The sequence below is a fragment of the Ovis aries genome, chromosome 3, assembly GCF_016772045.2.
Source record: "Ovis aries strain OAR_USU_Benz2616 breed Rambouillet chromosome 3, ARS-UI_Ramb_v3.0, whole genome shotgun sequence".
NCBI lineage: Eukaryota > Metazoa > Chordata > Mammalia > Artiodactyla > Bovidae > Ovis > Ovis aries.
Window position 1 is genome coordinate 215,130,377 of NC_056056.1, and position 16,671 is coordinate 215,147,047.

General features: G+C 48.8%; 1 protein-coding gene and 1 long non-coding RNA gene across 12 annotated transcripts in view; one reads left to right on the top strand and one right to left on the bottom strand.

Moving 5' to 3' along the window:
* Positions 1-11,854, bottom strand: part of MICAL3 (microtubule associated monooxygenase, calponin and LIM domain containing 3) — a 147,726-nt gene extending 135,872 nt beyond the window's left edge. For all 11 annotated transcript variants that reach the window (XM_027968077.2, XM_060413553.1, XM_060413552.1 and 8 more), the window contains exon 1: positions 11,656-11,854. The gene's annotated coding sequence lies outside the window, so the exon portion shown is untranslated. The remainder of the gene's footprint in view (positions 1-11,655) is intronic.
* LOC132659501 (uncharacterized) lies at positions 11,027-15,355 on the top strand. The gene is made up of 2 exons (XR_009600035.1): positions 11,027-11,186; positions 12,082-15,355. It is a non-coding gene; the product is annotated as an uncharacterized LOC132659501 (long non-coding RNA).
* Positions 15,356-16,671: the final 1,316 nt, after the last annotated feature.

The window sequence follows — 16,671 nt, forward strand, 5'->3', positions numbered from 1 at the left end:
CCCTCATCTTAGTGTCAAAGTTTGATAATAAGAGCTCCTTCTCACAGTCACATCTCTGATGTCTTGTTTTTGTCCCTCTCTCCACACCTGGACTCAGGATTTCCCCTGCTCCTCCCAGCTGCCCGCTTCCTTCACTGACTCACAGCTTCCAGGGGGACTGAGGAAGGAGAGGGACTAACACTCGCCACCCATCTGCTGTCAGCCAGGCGAAAGCACCCTCGGTGCTCGGTGCGCATTACCCATCCAATCCGACTGAGGGCTCTACTAGGGAGCCGACAGTCTCTGAGACCTACAGCGACGAAGACGCAGGTCCAGGACTCCACAGCCCCTAAAGGCAGAGCTGGAATGGGAACCCGGGTCGGCAGAGGGAGAATGACGCAGCAAATGGGACCAAGTGTTAAGTAACAAAATCTCATTAACAAACAGATTAGGGAACAGATACAAAGGAGCCACCAGCACTGCTCTCACCACTTCTCTGTAAGTCTGAAACTACATCACGTTATCCAAGAACTACACTTTTCCTGTGCCCCGACACACAGGGGGGCACACCAACCCAGTGAGGCCCTGGGGGCCCAGGCAGCTCAGGTGTGCGGCACAGAGATTTCACGTGGAGGCAGCCAGCACGAGGGCTCGCTGTCTCTGGGGTATTTCTCCAGAATCACGCCGTATTTTTGGCGCATGGAAAAAGTGAAGTCGCTTAGTCGCGTCTGGCTCTTTGCGACCCCATGGATTGTAACCTGTCAGGCTCCTCCGACCATGGGATTCTCCAGGCAAGAATGCTGGAGTGGGTTGCCATTTCCTTCTCCGGGGGATCTTCCTGATCCATAGAACCTGCATTACAGGCAGATGCTTTACCATCTGAGCCACGAGGGAAGCCACCAGGGCTCATGGAAAGTAAGATCAGTTTTACCAGAAGAAGGGCTGGGAAGACACGAAACCTGACGCTGCCATGCTACCTGGGTCTCTCCCCTCTCCTTATCTCCTCCATCTAATCAGTGTCTCCTTTCCAAAATGTCTCTGGCATCAAGTCCCTGCCTATCTCCATCACCAGCATCCTGTTCTAGTTGGTCATTCACACCTGAATTATCACCATGACCTGTGGGCCAAACCCAACCTGCAAGTGAAGGACTTTTACATGTTTTTAATGGGTGGAGAAAAAAATCGACAGATAACTATCTTGTGACATGTGAACTCAAACTTGGGGGGTGGGGCATAAAAGCTTTACTGGCACACAGCCACGCCCATTCATTTACCAATTATCTGCTTTCCTACCTGTAACAGCAGCCACGTGGTTGCATCAGCTATCATATGGCCCACTGACACAGAAAATATTTACTTTCTGGCCCTTACAGAGAAAAACCTGCCAACTTCTCCAATAGCTGGTCTTGCCCAACTTTCATCTTCCCCCATTCCACCAGATTAATCAACACAAAACACAACTTCTGTGCTGTTGCTCTGTGTCCACAAGCCTCTGATGAACTAACTTGATTATAAACGTCAGTGTTTCCTGGCATTCATCAGACCAGGTGAACAAACTTGCTTTGAGTAAGAAAAGCCCACAGTGCCATGCCTTTTTTGCTCATGCTGTCCTCTGCCTTTCAGAAACCTCTTCTTTGTCATACTGAGTAAAGTCAGACACAGGAAGACAAATATCGTATGATGGTGCTTATATGTGGAATCTAAAACTCCAGGTACAAATGAACTTACTCACAAAAGAGAAACAGAGGTAAAGATGTAGAAAACAATCTTATGGTTACCGGGGGAAGGCATGGAGGGAGAAATGGGGGAGCAGGATTGACAGACACACGCTAATATATATAAAATAGATAACCAAATAAGGACTTACTATGTATAGCACAGGAAACTCTCCTCAGTACTCTGCAATGGCCTAATGGGAAAACAATCTAAAATAAAAAAGTGGGTATATGTATAACTGACTCACTCTGCTGTACTGCAGAAACTAACACAACATCGTAAGTCAACTAAATGCCAACAAAAATTTTTTTTAAAAAGGAACAAACAAAAGAAAATTCTTATTGCCCTCCATGGCACACTCACCGTTAACTTGCCTTTTAAGACCCTGGGAAAGAGCGTTTCCCAGTTTCCTCTCCTCTGCTCCCCAGCACCCTATACTTACCCTCATCACAGTTCCCACCACACTACACTGCAAGCATCTATTTGTGTGTCTGTCTCCACAGCTACAGGAAGATTCCAGAGGGCGAGGAACACATCTCACTCATCTCCCAACACCCAAACCAGATGGGGCTCCGAGGCCCATGCACCCTGAGCTCAGCTCCGACGCTGCCGAGGCCCTGGCACACCACATTCACTCTCGCTCCAGGCATCCCTGCACCTCACGGGGGCTGAGACACAGCCCACACAGGCCCACGCGTCAGCAGACGAGGGTCCAAATGCCAGCCTCCTCTCACTCGGCCCTTGGCCGAGACACCTGGGTGTCTGTCTTCACCTGCGGAGCAGGGGCGAGAGCAGCATCCGGAATGCAGGGCTGAGGAGGCGTGCAAAGCATCTGCACCAGCGCTGCGTGCATAAGAGCTCAACGGCAAGGACCTGCGTTCGTCTTCCCCAAAGGCTGGAGGCGCCTGCCCGTGCCGTCTGGCATCTCACTGCCATTCTTCTCCCTTCACCCAGCCGTCTCTTCTGAAGCAGGGACGTTGAATGCCCCTGGAACTTGGGCCCTACCTGGTACCCACTGCAGGACAACATGCAGAGAAGGGGCCCAGCAGATGACGAAGTCATGAACAAATTACTCCAGGAAGTCCAAAGGGGTGCTAACAGGGGAAGCAAGGCAGAGCCAAGGAGGCAGCAGGGGGCACTGAGACCCAGAGTGCGCTGGGCTGCATCGGGTGCCTCACACAGGTAAGTGTGGGGCCAGCCAGCTTCAACCGAGACGGCCCCTTCAGTCAGCCGCAGCACCAGCGCCACGCTTGGCGTTCACTGCGGCTTACCAAGTGTCGGCAGGATTCTCAATGCTCACATCCGCACCAAGCACAGACAACTGTCATGCCATCGCACAGATGGAGACACTGAGGCTCATGGGGGTTAAAACACATGCAAGGCCACACACCCTAGTACATGATGCACAAGAAGTTCCCGAGTTCACGCTCCTTACCACTGTACATTTGTGGGGGGGGGGGTGTGGACGCCCCTTACCACTGTACATTGGGGGGGGTGTGCACTCTCCTTACCACTATACATTTGGGGGGGGGTGAGAGACAGAGAAAGAGGGTGTGCATGTGATAAGAGGAGGGGTGTGTGTCTCTGAGAGGGCGTGTGTGTGAGTGTGAATGAGAGAGATAGTGTGTGGCAGAGAGAGAGGATTTGTGAGAGAGGGTGTGTGTGTGTGTGTGTGTGTGAGAGTAGGTATGAGTGTGAGAGATTATGTGTGAAAGAGAGGGTGTATATAAGAGAGAAAGGGGTGTGTGTGCAAGTTTGTGTGAGAGAGAAGGTATGTGTGTGAGAGACAGTGTGTGTGTGAGAGAGTGTGTGTGTGTGTGAGAGATAGTGTGACAGGGTGCAATGAGACAGAAAGGGTGTGTGTGTGACAGAGAGTGTGTAAGAGAAAGGGGGATGTGTGTGTGCGAGAGTTTGTGTGAGAGAGAAGGTATGTGTGTGAGAAATAGTGTGTGTGTGAGAGATTGTGTGTGAGAGGGTGTAATGAGACTGAAAGGGTGTGTGTGTGAGAGACAGTATGTATGTAAGAGAAAGGGGTGTGTGTGTGAGAGAAGATATGTGGGTGAGAGAGGGTGTGTGTGCAAGAGTGTGTGTGAGAGAGAGGTATGTGTGTGAGAGTGTCTTTGTGTGAGAGACAGATGTGTGTCAAGTTCACCTGGGAACCTTTCTGAGGACTGTAGCCGGGGGGACAGCCTCCCCGATAGCTCAGAGGGCCTGCTCCAAAGGAGAAAGGATGGAGCCAGGATATGCATGAACTTTTTTGCTGAGAAAAACATGCAGTCAAGCATAAAAAGATTACTACCACTCACAAAGAAGAGACATCAAGTTCATGATTTTAGTGCTTTTCTACGTACAAGAAGAGGCAGGAATCTGGGCTCACTGAAATTCTCCCTCAGTACCCAAGCTATCCTCACTATCCTGGGGCCGGCATGCCCAAAGCACAGAATGCTTGTTCTTCTCCACTGTGAATTCCTCTCAGGCTGCACTGTCCGGGGGCAACTGCAGTGACTAACGCCTTGATCCTTGTAGAACTGGAATGGTGGCAACATTTTTTTCCTTTGCAGAGACACGGAATCCAGGAAAATGTCACTCCTTTCTTTTCCTCTTCCTTCGGATTTCTTTCTCAGGAAGACTATTCAGGCAATCCCTGAAGCCTAGGTGTAATGAAGCAGAGCTAGGTCATGAAGCACAGGCACGAACCAAAAAACAGAGACTCGATCCCACGTTCTGGGTTTTAATCTAATCTGGCACCACCCTTCACCAGCCAAGAGATCTCAGGCAAGCCACCTAACCTCACTGAGCCTCATGGTTCCTAACCAGTTAGCTAGGTGGGCATCATATATGAAAGACTCTTTTGTAAGGCTTAAAGGAGGTCTTGTCATACAGTGTACTGATAAAGCACGCTCCTGATAAATTAGTTCCCTTCCCACCTTTCCAATACCTCAACACAAGCAAGGTTTTAAGCCAAACCCCTTACCCTCCTTTGTGTCCTACCAGGGAATAACCTCTACCCTATCCTGGGTTTTCCTGCCTGGTTGGTACCTATGCCCACACATCTGGGCTTCATAAAAGCCTACAGAAGCAGCCTGGAAACAAGCACAAGGAAAGCAACTACATCCAGAGCAAGGGAGGTAGCAACAGGTGCAGACGGTCCAGATGGCCCCAGGGTGCAAATGGATACTGCGTGGGGAGAGGCTGGCCGGCCAGGCACTGCCAGGACACGCCCTGACCACAGGACAGCGCCTGAAGGCCTGCAGAGGCAGGGCCTAGGACTGTGTACAGCTCTGAGGCTGCACCTATGTGGGGCATGGAGAGGGCAAGGCAGGTAAAAATGACGGGAAGCCACTTCCACCAGGAGTGGAAGAGGAGACTCATCAGGAGAAGCTGTATATAGAAAAGCAAAATTCCGAATTCCTCAAGAAGGAATTCTGTTGCGAAACTCCTATTCTATGGAGAATTCAAGAAATACAGACACACACAATTATACTTTGGAGGTCACTCCACATTTTCATACACCAACTTTGCTTGAAGCAAGGATATCTTTAAGCTAATGAACCCTTCTCTGAGGTCACTGGTCCTGGACACAGGGAGTTTCATTAGCAACATGTGAAAGGGTCCTAAATGTTATTACCAAATGGAGCCAACTCAAGTAACACAGCAGGGAGCAAAGGGGAAGATGCTTAACCATTTCCAGGAGACGCAACAATTTCTATCCGATACATTTGATCATAGTGATCCAAAGGTCTTATTAAATAAAAGATTAAACATAAGCAAAAACCATGTCTCACTGAGCATATCCAGGAAGAAGTCCTAACAGGCCTTTTCCATGATAGATCAGCTTCCAAATACAGTATTTGACAAAGAGATACTCAAGGAAGGAGGAGTGGGAGAGCTGCCGGGTACCAGTACAAGGTGACTATAGAATTCCGAGGTTGGATAAAGTGGCCTGATCTAATTCCCAAAGCATCGGTTAAGCGCCTCCTGCTCAGGTTTGCTCCCACCCATCAGAGCACCAGGGAAATGGTAGTCTGGAGCCTGGTACCTCCAAGGCAAGCAGCACAGGCCACAAATGGCAGTGGCATTGAGCTGAAGGGCAGCCGGCAGGAAGAGGAGGTGGGCGCAGCCTTTCCTGCAACCAAGCTGCCTAGTTGGACCTCAGAGAGCAGCAGCAAAGAGATCCTCTGTTTGCAAATATACAAATATTACTGAAACAATAGCCAGGGGGGTAAATTCCAGAAATTCTCAATCTTACCTGCACAAAATTAACAAAACCAAATGGAGAAAAAAATACTTTGCCTGATAATATATATTTTCTTACCACTCCATGTCCAGGGCTTTCTGGCCAGTGGAGTCGCGAATCACAACATGTTATAGTTTTCTGCATCTGTGCCTACTCTCCCCACCCCCACCCTCACCCCAACCCCCGCCCCAGGCTGCTTGCAGGCAAACAGCATCTTATTGTCCGGCACTCACCTTACATACAGTAGTTGCTCCATAAACACATGCTAAGAAGCAGCCCCAGCATGAAGTCAAAGCTCTCAGATTCTGGGCCCTCTGTCCCCAGGCTCCCTGAGGGTGGTCCAGTTAGCAGCATCTCTGGGTCCTGCTCAGCCTACTGAGGCACACCAAGTCCAGGGAGCCCTGGAGGCCCAGCCATGCTGCCATCTCACCAATCTCTCTCCCCTGCCCTTTACCGTCCTTTTCTTCCTTGTTTCCTCTTCTTTTTGCTCCCTCCACACATCACCTCACAGCAAGTGATTAAATGCACAGGATCTGCAGTCATCCAGCCTCCGCAGAGTATCTACGGTTCTGGACCTCAGCCTCTCTGGAAGTTTTCCGAATGGGAAGCAGGAGACTAGAAGTGGTGTGTGCTCACAGGTGCTCAGCAGTGTCTGGCCCACAGTGAGACTCACTGAGTGATAGCTGATCCTGTATAACTGCCTATGGAATCCACTTATCTAAAGGTGCTTAAAATGCCAAAGGCAGAAGGTTGTTTTTTTCCCTACCTATGCAAGTCTGGTTTTGAGAAGAGCCTCTCTGCTTTGGAAACAAACTGAAACAGGTCCATGTCATGAGTTCAAATACTTCCTATTCGTTTTTCATAGGGAAACAAATGACTCTGACCAGGCATGACCAAACTGGGTAAAGGGTTCTGTTCCAAACAGTGGTTAGGATCCCACACTAGTTCGTTTAAAAACAGAATAAAATAAAAAGCATCCATAAAGTAGTTGAGCTAGGACAGTGATAGGGTTTGCGCGAGTTCTTGGTTTTAGGGATCAGAAACCCACGCTAGGCAAAAAAGTATAGGAGGGAAGGGGACAGGTTTCCTGAGCTTTTCAGGGAGCAGACTTTAATCAACACTCTTTCCAGATCCCACGGCCCAGCCCGAGGTCCCTGAAGACCCTACACTGTGCTAAGTGTACCTTCTGGGGCACCCACAGGTGTTCCCCTCTGGATGCTTCAGAGTCATCTCCTCCAACTCTGCCGATTTTGACGGAATACGTCAGTTTAACCTAAATGCACCTTTCATAGACCACTTCAAGCAGGTAATGCAAAAGTGAAGAGAAGGACAACGTGAAACAGTGCAGGGATGGTTGGAAGAGAGAAAGGGTGGCCACCAGAACGGAGGTAAGTCCACCCCAGTCAGTCGCCTTTGACTGGTCCGTGACAGCACAGCTCTGGACCCGAACGCCTGAGTCTGAAGCTGAGCCCACCGTTCCCACCGGGGCCATCACTGAGCTCTCCACCTCAGGGTCCTTGCGCAGGAGACAGGGCGCCATGAGGACTGAGTGTGCAGCCCCCACCGAGCAGCCACTCAGAACAGGCCCAGCACACAGCCACCCTCCTCCATGCACTCCTGCAGAGACCGCCATCAAGGCACTGCTTACCCACTTCTCCTCCTCTCCCACTCACAAACCCCAACAACGCAATCACAAGGCAGCTGGAGGGGGTGAAGTGAGGGAAGGCACGGAGGGGTGTCGCTGGGACCTTAATAGGTGAGCATTTTGTAGGCCGGGACAGCCTGCGGCAGTGTGTTGTCATAACCCAGGGGGTGATGGGCTAGAAAAGTATCGTCCACCCCTGGTCCTGACTCTGGGGTGCTCTGCCCCTGTCTTCAAGCTTCAATGCTGACATATCAGCAACAGAAAAGAGGCAGGGGAAGAGACAGGACGAAGCCAGACCAACCAAAGTTTCACGCTGCCTTTTGTGTAGTTAGGTGTTTCAAGATAGTAAAGAAAAATCAATAAAAGCTACTAGTCAACCACCTGACAGAATGCTGCTCCCCTCCTTCCAGAGCCCACCAGAGCAGATCCTTCCCTAGATACACAGTGAAACAGACCTCTGTAGACCGACCTAACGCAAGAAGACCCTCTCCTGGCCTTCTTTCACACACGCACACACGCACACACACACGCCTGCTCTTTCCTCCTCCCCACAAACAGTGAGGAGGTACCTCTAAGGACTGACCACTTAGCAGATGCTCCTGCCTTTCCTCTTCCATCTTCCTCCAGGGTTCAAACCAACAATCCTACTTCTCCCTTCTTTAATCTGATTATTACCACTTTATCCCTTTTTTTTTTTTCTTCCAATTGTGGCAATTTTTTCTTCTCTGTGAAGACTGACACTGACAAAAAGTGAATAAACTGCAGAGTTTTTAGGGCAACAGTTTCCCTGTCCTCCCTCCCCAGTTTCTTGATTCTCATAATAAGCCTTAACACCAGAAGACAGCTAAAGCCCACACCAAGAAAACAGCAAGTCACATGCAGCTGAGCCCCAGAGGGAAGCGATGTTGTTCTGTCCCCTCCACCACCCACTCCACAGGATTAGAGCTGAATTCTGAAAAGTGGAACCAAAGGTGACAGAAGGGTGCATGGAGGCAAGGGAAAGCCCAAAGAGAGTTTAGGTAAATTTCTGAACAATATCCCCACCACTCCCAGTGCACCACATTATTTGTAGAAGTTAGAAACCAAAAAGGAATCAGATTTTCAACTCTGCCACCTAAAGTAGAAACTGAGAGTCTTATTTACTGCACAGATTTTAGCCCAAGTGCCAGACCTCCAAGTTTACAATTTCAATCTGCAGCTTAAGTTTAAAAGCCTGGGCACTAAAGGAGTTGCCTGGGTTAGGATATCACACATTTCTTTCGTGCCCAAACCCTTTCAATTGTCTCCCTCTCTATGTTCCCCATTTGGCCTCATAAAACATTTCACGCCCCAAATACAGATATTTTTTCAACTCTTTTATTTTTTTCTAAAATAATGACCTGGCTAAAGAATGCTTCTGGCCCAGGAATAGTCCAGAATCTTTTCCACTATTATACTTCAATGAAAAATGAGACCCCTGGACAAGCACAGCCCATCAGAGCCAGGCAAGCAGTGGCAACAGGTGTCAGGGACTCTGCTGTCTGCTCCTCGTCTCCACTGACACCCAGGGAGGTTAGAAGCACACACTTCAGAATCAGCCCAGCTTTAAGCCCTGACCTGCCTTGTCACTGCCTTGACCTGCATCTCACCAAACCCTAGTTCATCATCTGTAAAACCAGGGAAAATAACATGTCCTACCTTGTAGACTGTCTTGGGGAACAAATGAGGTAATGCACGTGAAGAGCCTGGCACACATAAGCCCCCAAACATAAGCACCCAGCAAATGTCAACTATTCTCAGCTCTCTAGTAATCTGAAAAGCATAATGGTTTGGTGTCTTTAAGTCTTCCAGGTTTCAAAAACAGAGGGTTTTTTTCCCTTATGAAAGTATTAGTGAAATTCCATATGAAGGAAAAATCAAAGTCCAACTTAGCCGTCAACTCACAACTTAGAACAAATCATGTCCCCCCCCATTTCTTTATCCATAAAGTCGGAAATAATATACTGCACTAAACCTGATGACCTCAGACAAAAAAGAATCAGTGAGATAACAGGCGATAAAAAAGCTTTCGCTTCCTCAAAGAAAAGCAGTAAGGAAATCCAGAGTATGATTATTACTGAAACGTCACATCCAGTATAACGGGACATACATAAACCACTGATGTTACTCAGGCTTTCAAGAACATTAGGTCTGATAGCCTTTTAATCTGGTCATAATGAACCTGGTACAGTAAGAGAGGGTACATGGCTGCTCCCTGCAAAGCCCAGTTCAGAGGTACAGCCCATCAAATCTAAGAGTGTGCCCTGTTTGCTGGTCAGGTGTCATCCACCCAGGCCATTTCTTAGATGCCAATGCTAGGAGAAATTAGGAAAGGCTTATGGTTCCACCTGGACAGGTTAAACCAACAGCAACCAAAATCCTTACCCACGGGAATTTTCAACAGACCCAAGAAAGGGTCCACTCTGACCCTTTATTCTCCTGTGCTGAGTGAGTAAGATCTCGTCTACGGTGCGTACCATCCTTTCTGGAAAAAAAAAAGCACATGTGAGCTAGAAGGAAGAGCTCAATTGTTGCTTGTTTGATATTTACTTCTAGGTTCAGAGGTCTGAGTTTCATTTTTAACCGATCATAAAAATTTTGGTGTGAGAGCTAGAGGTTAGGATGGGAAGAAGAGTGGGGGGATTGGAGGGTTAGTCTTAACTTAAAAGGGGAACATGCAAACAAAATTGTGTCCAATTTCATCATCCACAGGTCTCCCAAACCCAAACAGGAAAGAAAAAAAAATTACTTATGGTTATTAAACACTTACTATGTATGTGCCAGATATACTTGCATGGAGTATTTGGTACACATTACTCTAGAGCCCATTTTCTGCCCCACACCTAGAAACACCATGATCACCTGAACCATACCAGGTGTGGGGTGGGGGGACCTCGCAATCTAGCAGTCAAGTTCTAGACATTTCAAAGGCTAGCATTGTGAACACAAAAAGGCAGCTCGGCTAGGAAACCAGGTCTAAGTTCCTACAGATTCTTTGCAAGAAGTCCATCTAAACCCTGTTTTCCCTATAATTCTGGAATTAAGCCATGGTGTTTAGTATCCTATCCAAAAAGTAAAAACAATTTAACATCCTGGAGCACAAGGAGAATTCACTCTAGGGCCACAACAACCTGAGCCAAGTTTCTGACCAAGTCCACTTGACTATGAAGTAAGACATGTATACAAGCCTCTGGAGGGCCCTTTACAGAGGCGCTCGGAAAAGAGCCAGCACCAGGAGCTGCCATCTGCGTGGCCAGGTAAGGAGGGCAGGGCCTCCCCGCCGGCCCAGCGCAGACGCGGAAGGTCCTGCTTACTGCAAAACCCATCGCACCTCACCCGCACCTCCGGGGTACGAGCCAAACGGCTGTCTCCCGGGCAGAATGTCAGATGGGACTCGCCAAATTTAAACGCCATCTCCCCATCCACGTCCCAGAAAATGAGAAGGTGTAAGCCTCGAGGAAAACACTGCTCACAACTGGCTTGCTTTTCTCAGCACTAAGCACTGATGTCACCGTAACCGATGCCTGCGGTAAACAGCCGCCACCTTAGAGCTCACGGGCTGTGTGCGGGGCTGCAGACGCCTTCCCTCAAGTGAGTCTGCGGGGAGTCGGGAGACCAGGGCGGTCCGTGAGCCTCAGGGGACGGAGGGACACGGGGACAGGGGGCACATGGGGGATGGGAGGACCCGAGGTTGGGCGACACGGGGGAATGGGAGCACAAGGAGACAAGGGGACGAAGAACATGGGGGGAGAGGACAGATGAGGGACACGGGGGAAGGGGAGACACGTGGGGACCTGAGGGGACAGAGGGCCACCGCAAGAATGAGGGAGTCGAGGTCCCGCCGCGCCCTCCCTCTCCGGCGCGGCTCCTCAGCTGCGCGTCCGCTCGCGGGTCCCCTCGTGCCCGGCCTCGGCGGCGCCCCTGGCAAGCAAGTCCAGCCTCCCGCCCGCCGCCCGCGGCCCTGGACCCGGGCCTGCCGTCCGCTCCGGGGCTGCAGCGGCGGCCAGAGGGAGGCGCCCGGCCCGCGCGGGTCCCGGGCCAGGTCCGGAGCCCGTCTCACCTCCGCCTCATGCCGCGCTGCGCCAGCGTCCCGGCCGCAGCCCACAGCCCAGACCTTCGGCCGCGGCGTCCGGCGGCCTAGCCCCTCGGCGACCCCTGCTCGGGCAGGCGCCTCAGCCCCGCAGCCGCCCCCTCAGCAGTCGGCGTCCCGCGCGAGCAGCACCGCGGCTGCTGCTGTGGTAGCGGCGCTGCCGCCGGGTGGGGCGGGCACATGGGAGGGCGGGGCTGCGGCCCCTGGGGCGCGACCACCGGACCCCGGCCTCGGGGCGCTGACCTCAGCGCGCCTCCAGAACCCGCTCTGCCGCCCGTCCCCAGGGTCGCCGTCGCGACCCTCTGGCTCAGATTTTGCCAGAAGCTCATAGTTCTATGCTGAAGGTAAACGAGAGGGCCGCCTCCACACCCTTCCTTCTCTCCACTCCCCCCGCAGGTTCAGTGGTATATTCCTCAAAGCCCGCCCCGAGGGACCAGGGAGAAGCTGATTGGTTGAGAACCTTGGACGGGGGCGAGGAACCGCGCGAAATGACCAATGGAAAAGCATGGTGGGCACATCAAAGCCGGCCAGAAAGGGAGGAGAGAGGATGCGATTAAAGGGCACGTTATTTGTTGTGCTCTGTAGCCGCCACACAACACACCTGGAATTTTCTATCTGATCCAATCCAGACAGGAAACAAAGAGATTGGGGATTCTCAAATTTTGGAGTTAAAAGAACGAAAAGAAAATATGGAGAGAACTGAAGAAGATATCTGCGTGTGCCTTTCCGCCGTCCCGTTGTCAGTTGTCTCATCTAATCCAATAAGGATATTGGAGTAGTATTGATCTCTCGTAGTCCTTCTCATACTTTGCAAGTCTATAATCCTTAGCTTGGGATCACCAGTGTTTACATATGTTCTTCAATTTGGGACATCAGCTAAAGAACTTTGATTGAAAGTTGACACCAGTTCCTTTGTTCAGACAGTATTAACCCCAGCTTTTGTGAAGACAAAGTCAACATCCTTTCTGACTCCCTCTCTGAAAGCAGAGCGTTCTTTTCATATGTGGAGGGCCTCACTTTGCCCCATAATTTCTACTCTAATTTGACTCTACTAAGAGTCACCTCCTCATCCTCTCTCTTCCTCCACATAATCAGACAACACCTCAGTTAATAATTCATTTGCCTGTTGAACTGTCCAGAGCCACTGGCTTCAGCAACAGGTCTTGCTGGTCAGGCCTCATCAGAATAGCCAGAGTGCTGGTCACTATCTCAAGTCTGTGGCAGCCATTTAACTGAACAAGGACAGTGAGCTCTCAGTCTCTCTGCCTGTCAAATTCAAGACCTGAAAGCATCCTGAAAGGGTCCCACCTACGTTGTTTCAGAGGTTTACACGGGCAGCAGGCCTGCACTTTGGTAACAACCCTTCTGACAACTCCACCTTCTTTCTTCAAAACTCTTTGACTGTGCCAGGTCTTAGCTGCAGGACCAGGGATCTTTCCTAAGTTGCCGCATGTGGAATCTAGCTCCCTGGCTAGGATAGAACCCAGGCCCCCTGCATTGGGAGCCTGAAGCCTTAACCACTGGACCACCAGGGAAGTCCCAAAATTTTTCAACCTCTCTACACCCCTCAACCCTCTTCCAAATTGTATCAAGTGTCTGGGGTACCCTTAGTAGCTCCACTCCCCAGCCAGACAACACGTCTTCCAACTATTAGGCAGAGTTCGAGAAAGTCCAGTTCCTCCATGAAGCCTTCCCAGTTTGATGAACAGAAGATTCTGACTTATAGAGTTCCTATTTCTACTCTGTGTTCCCCAAACCCTGATTTTCTGCCCTATACTATGCAATTTTTACTGACATATTAACCTCTCTCCTTCATTTACAGCAGCAGCTCCTGCTGCTTACATTTAGCATTAATAAATGCTTCCAATATGCTGGGTACTGTTTGGAAGTGCTTTGCATGTATCACTTCATTTCAGCCTCAGACAGGCTTAGAGAAGTTGACATGCGCAAGGCACACACGGTGGAGGTCTAACTAACTACAGTGCCTACCTTCACATCCCCCACAATGCAAGGCTATTTCCTATTTCTTCAGAACCAACTGGATTCCATACAAAAGATAATGTGATGCACCTATATCGTATTTTACATTGATCCCTGTACCTGTAGTATTTTAGCCTCAAACAGTCACGTCAGGAAGGTTAGGAGCAGTTTGTTACAGGCAAAGCTGCAAGTGGCCTGATGCACTTGCCTCCTGTAACAACGCTGTTGAATAAGGCATTTAGTTTTCCAAGTTGTGGAATGGCCCCTGCAACCCCTGCTCCCTAAGTGCACACAGACTTTTCATATGTAGCAAGTAGAGAGCCTTATAAGCAACAGGGGAAGAAATACAAAATAGCAACAATAACAACAAAAAAACCCACACCATGGAACAGAGATGGTACAGCAAGCGCTCTCAGTGGACTTCTGTAAACTGGGAGAAACACCTTCTACTTCACTTTACTGGCTTATTGTTCATATGTTGTCAATGAGATTATGTCTTTGACACATCTGGCAAATTCCACAGAAAAGGGCAACAAAAACTGCAGCCCACTCCCTACAGTGCCTGGAGGCAGAATCAACCCATGCCCGTGACAAAGGGGCTTCCCTGTGTGGGGTTGCTGATTCTAATTCAGGGAACTTCCTGATTTGCCATTGAGTGAAATATCCTGCTCCACTGACAGTGGTGCCACAGCTTGAAAAAATAAGCTGGGCTAATGATTTCATTCTTTTTAAACAGGCTAATGATTTCATTATTTTTAAGCTGCTGAAATCGTTACAGGGATGGGCAGGCCAGCAAAATGGCATGGAAACCAGTAAACTTTAGATATCAATTGAGAAGGCTAAGCATGACCATCCTGGAGTCAGTCTTTCCAAGCTGCTGTCTGCCCGATCCAGCCCTTACCCATCCAGTTAATTTTCACCCCCATAGCGCCTCTGTCTTTTCCCATCCGCAGAGAGCTCTAAAACGCCTCTGCTTACCTGGGTGTTTTATTTATGCATCCAAGCATTTCTTGGGCACCTACTATGAGCAAAAAACTGCCAGGTTGTGTGAGTTAATCCTGATGGATCGCCCAGGAAGCCTGCACCTACTGATTAGATGAATGTGGAAAACATCAGACCCCCTTGGTGAGGAGCAGATCAGATCAGCAGGCGCCAGGACTCTACCCCTAGCTAAACATACAAGCTGCCATTAGACTGCCCCTGGCCCAGGGCAGGAGGAGCATGGGGTAGGGGGTGGGGAGAGGGCCTGTGTTGTGTTGGGGAAGAAGGTGGAGAGATTGAAGGCACCCAGGAATACCTGCACATGAACCAAACAGAAGGCAGGATGATGTCCATCCATAATTTGGCCACTGAAAGAATTGTGGTGTGGCCTGTCTCACTTTTAAGAAGAGGAAAAATTCCTGCTTTCCAAAGTAATACATGTCCATCATTTTAAAATGTCCAATAGGGAAAATTACAAAAATAATAAAATAAAATCTAGCCATTGCTCTTACCAGCATATCAGCATTACAATTTTGATATATGTTTTTCCCATACTTTTTTTGTGTGTACATGTGTACTTTCTTTTTTGTATATATCTCCCCTGCCCCAAACCAGGGATCCAACCCATGCCCCCTGCAGTCTTAACCACTGGACTGCCAGGGAAGTCCCCCTGCGTATATCTTTTTTTTAATAAAAATTGATCAAACTGCTTTGTAATCTATTAATACTTTCTCCTTAACAAGACCAGGAATTTTCCCATGCCATGTAGATTATTCTAAAAGATGATTTTAAATGGTTGCATCATATGCCTCTACCTTAAGTTATTTAATTCTATTTTGGGGCATTAAGATTATTTTAAATTCTTCATTATTATACATAGCTTCAAGGAGTATCCATATATGTAAATATTTATATATTTTTACGATTATTTCCTAATATTTCTAGAAATAGAATTGCTTGGTCAAAATGTATGTACTCTTTTTCCTTCTTTTAAATTTATTTTAAATGGAGGCTAATCACTTTACAATATTGCGGTAGTCCCTGCCACACATCAACACGAATCAGCCACAAGTGCACACATGTCTCCCCCGTCCTGAACCCCGCTCCCACCTCGCTCCCCACCCCATCCCCTGGGCTATCCCAGATCACCCGCTTTGAGTGCCCCACGTCATGCATGCAACCAGCACTGGTCATCCATTTTATGGTAATATACATGTTTCAATGGCACTCTCCCAAATCATCCCACCCTCGCCCTCTCCCACGGAGTCCAAAAGTCTGTTCCTTACATCTGTGTCTCCCTCACTGTCCTGTATATATTTCTAGAAATGGAATTGCTTGGTCAAAATGTATGCACATTTTTTAAATGTCTCACACTGAAGTGGTCTTTCGGAAAGTTTACAGCAGTTCTATCCTCACCAGCCATCTATGATGTGGCTATTTCTCTGAATCCTCGCCAATCCTGGACATCTCTTTTGTAATCCTTGCCATTTGACAGATGAAAAACAATATCTTGTTTTTTTGATTATCATGGTGTATGTTTAACCCATCAAGGTGATAAATATGTATCCTTCCTTCCAAGTTCCCTGAATTGAATAGCGAAATGAGTGCTTCCTTTTCTCTCCACTCAACCACTCTTCTCCAGAATCTCTGAGGATAGAGAAATCAAGAGTAAAATCTGCTCAAATGACGAGACAAACTCAGGGCCATGGCACCTGACCCAGTAAAGAAGGCAGTGGAACAGACGGCTCAATAGAGCACATATGCCCTAAATTACAACTCTGAAATGGGTAACACGTCCTTACATAGAAACTTTTTTAGCTATAAAAGGAGATGAGTCCTCTGAGTTATATTTAGTACTGGCTAATACTAAAATCATTTGCATTTCTTCAACAACACCCAGTTCTGTGATGGGGCAAGTCCACGACGAGCCATCCTCCATATCGAGTGGCCAAGCCACCCAATATGACTCTCAATTCCTGCCTAACTTTCTGGTCCCCTGGCTTTGTTTTTGTCTTGTGGCTTTCT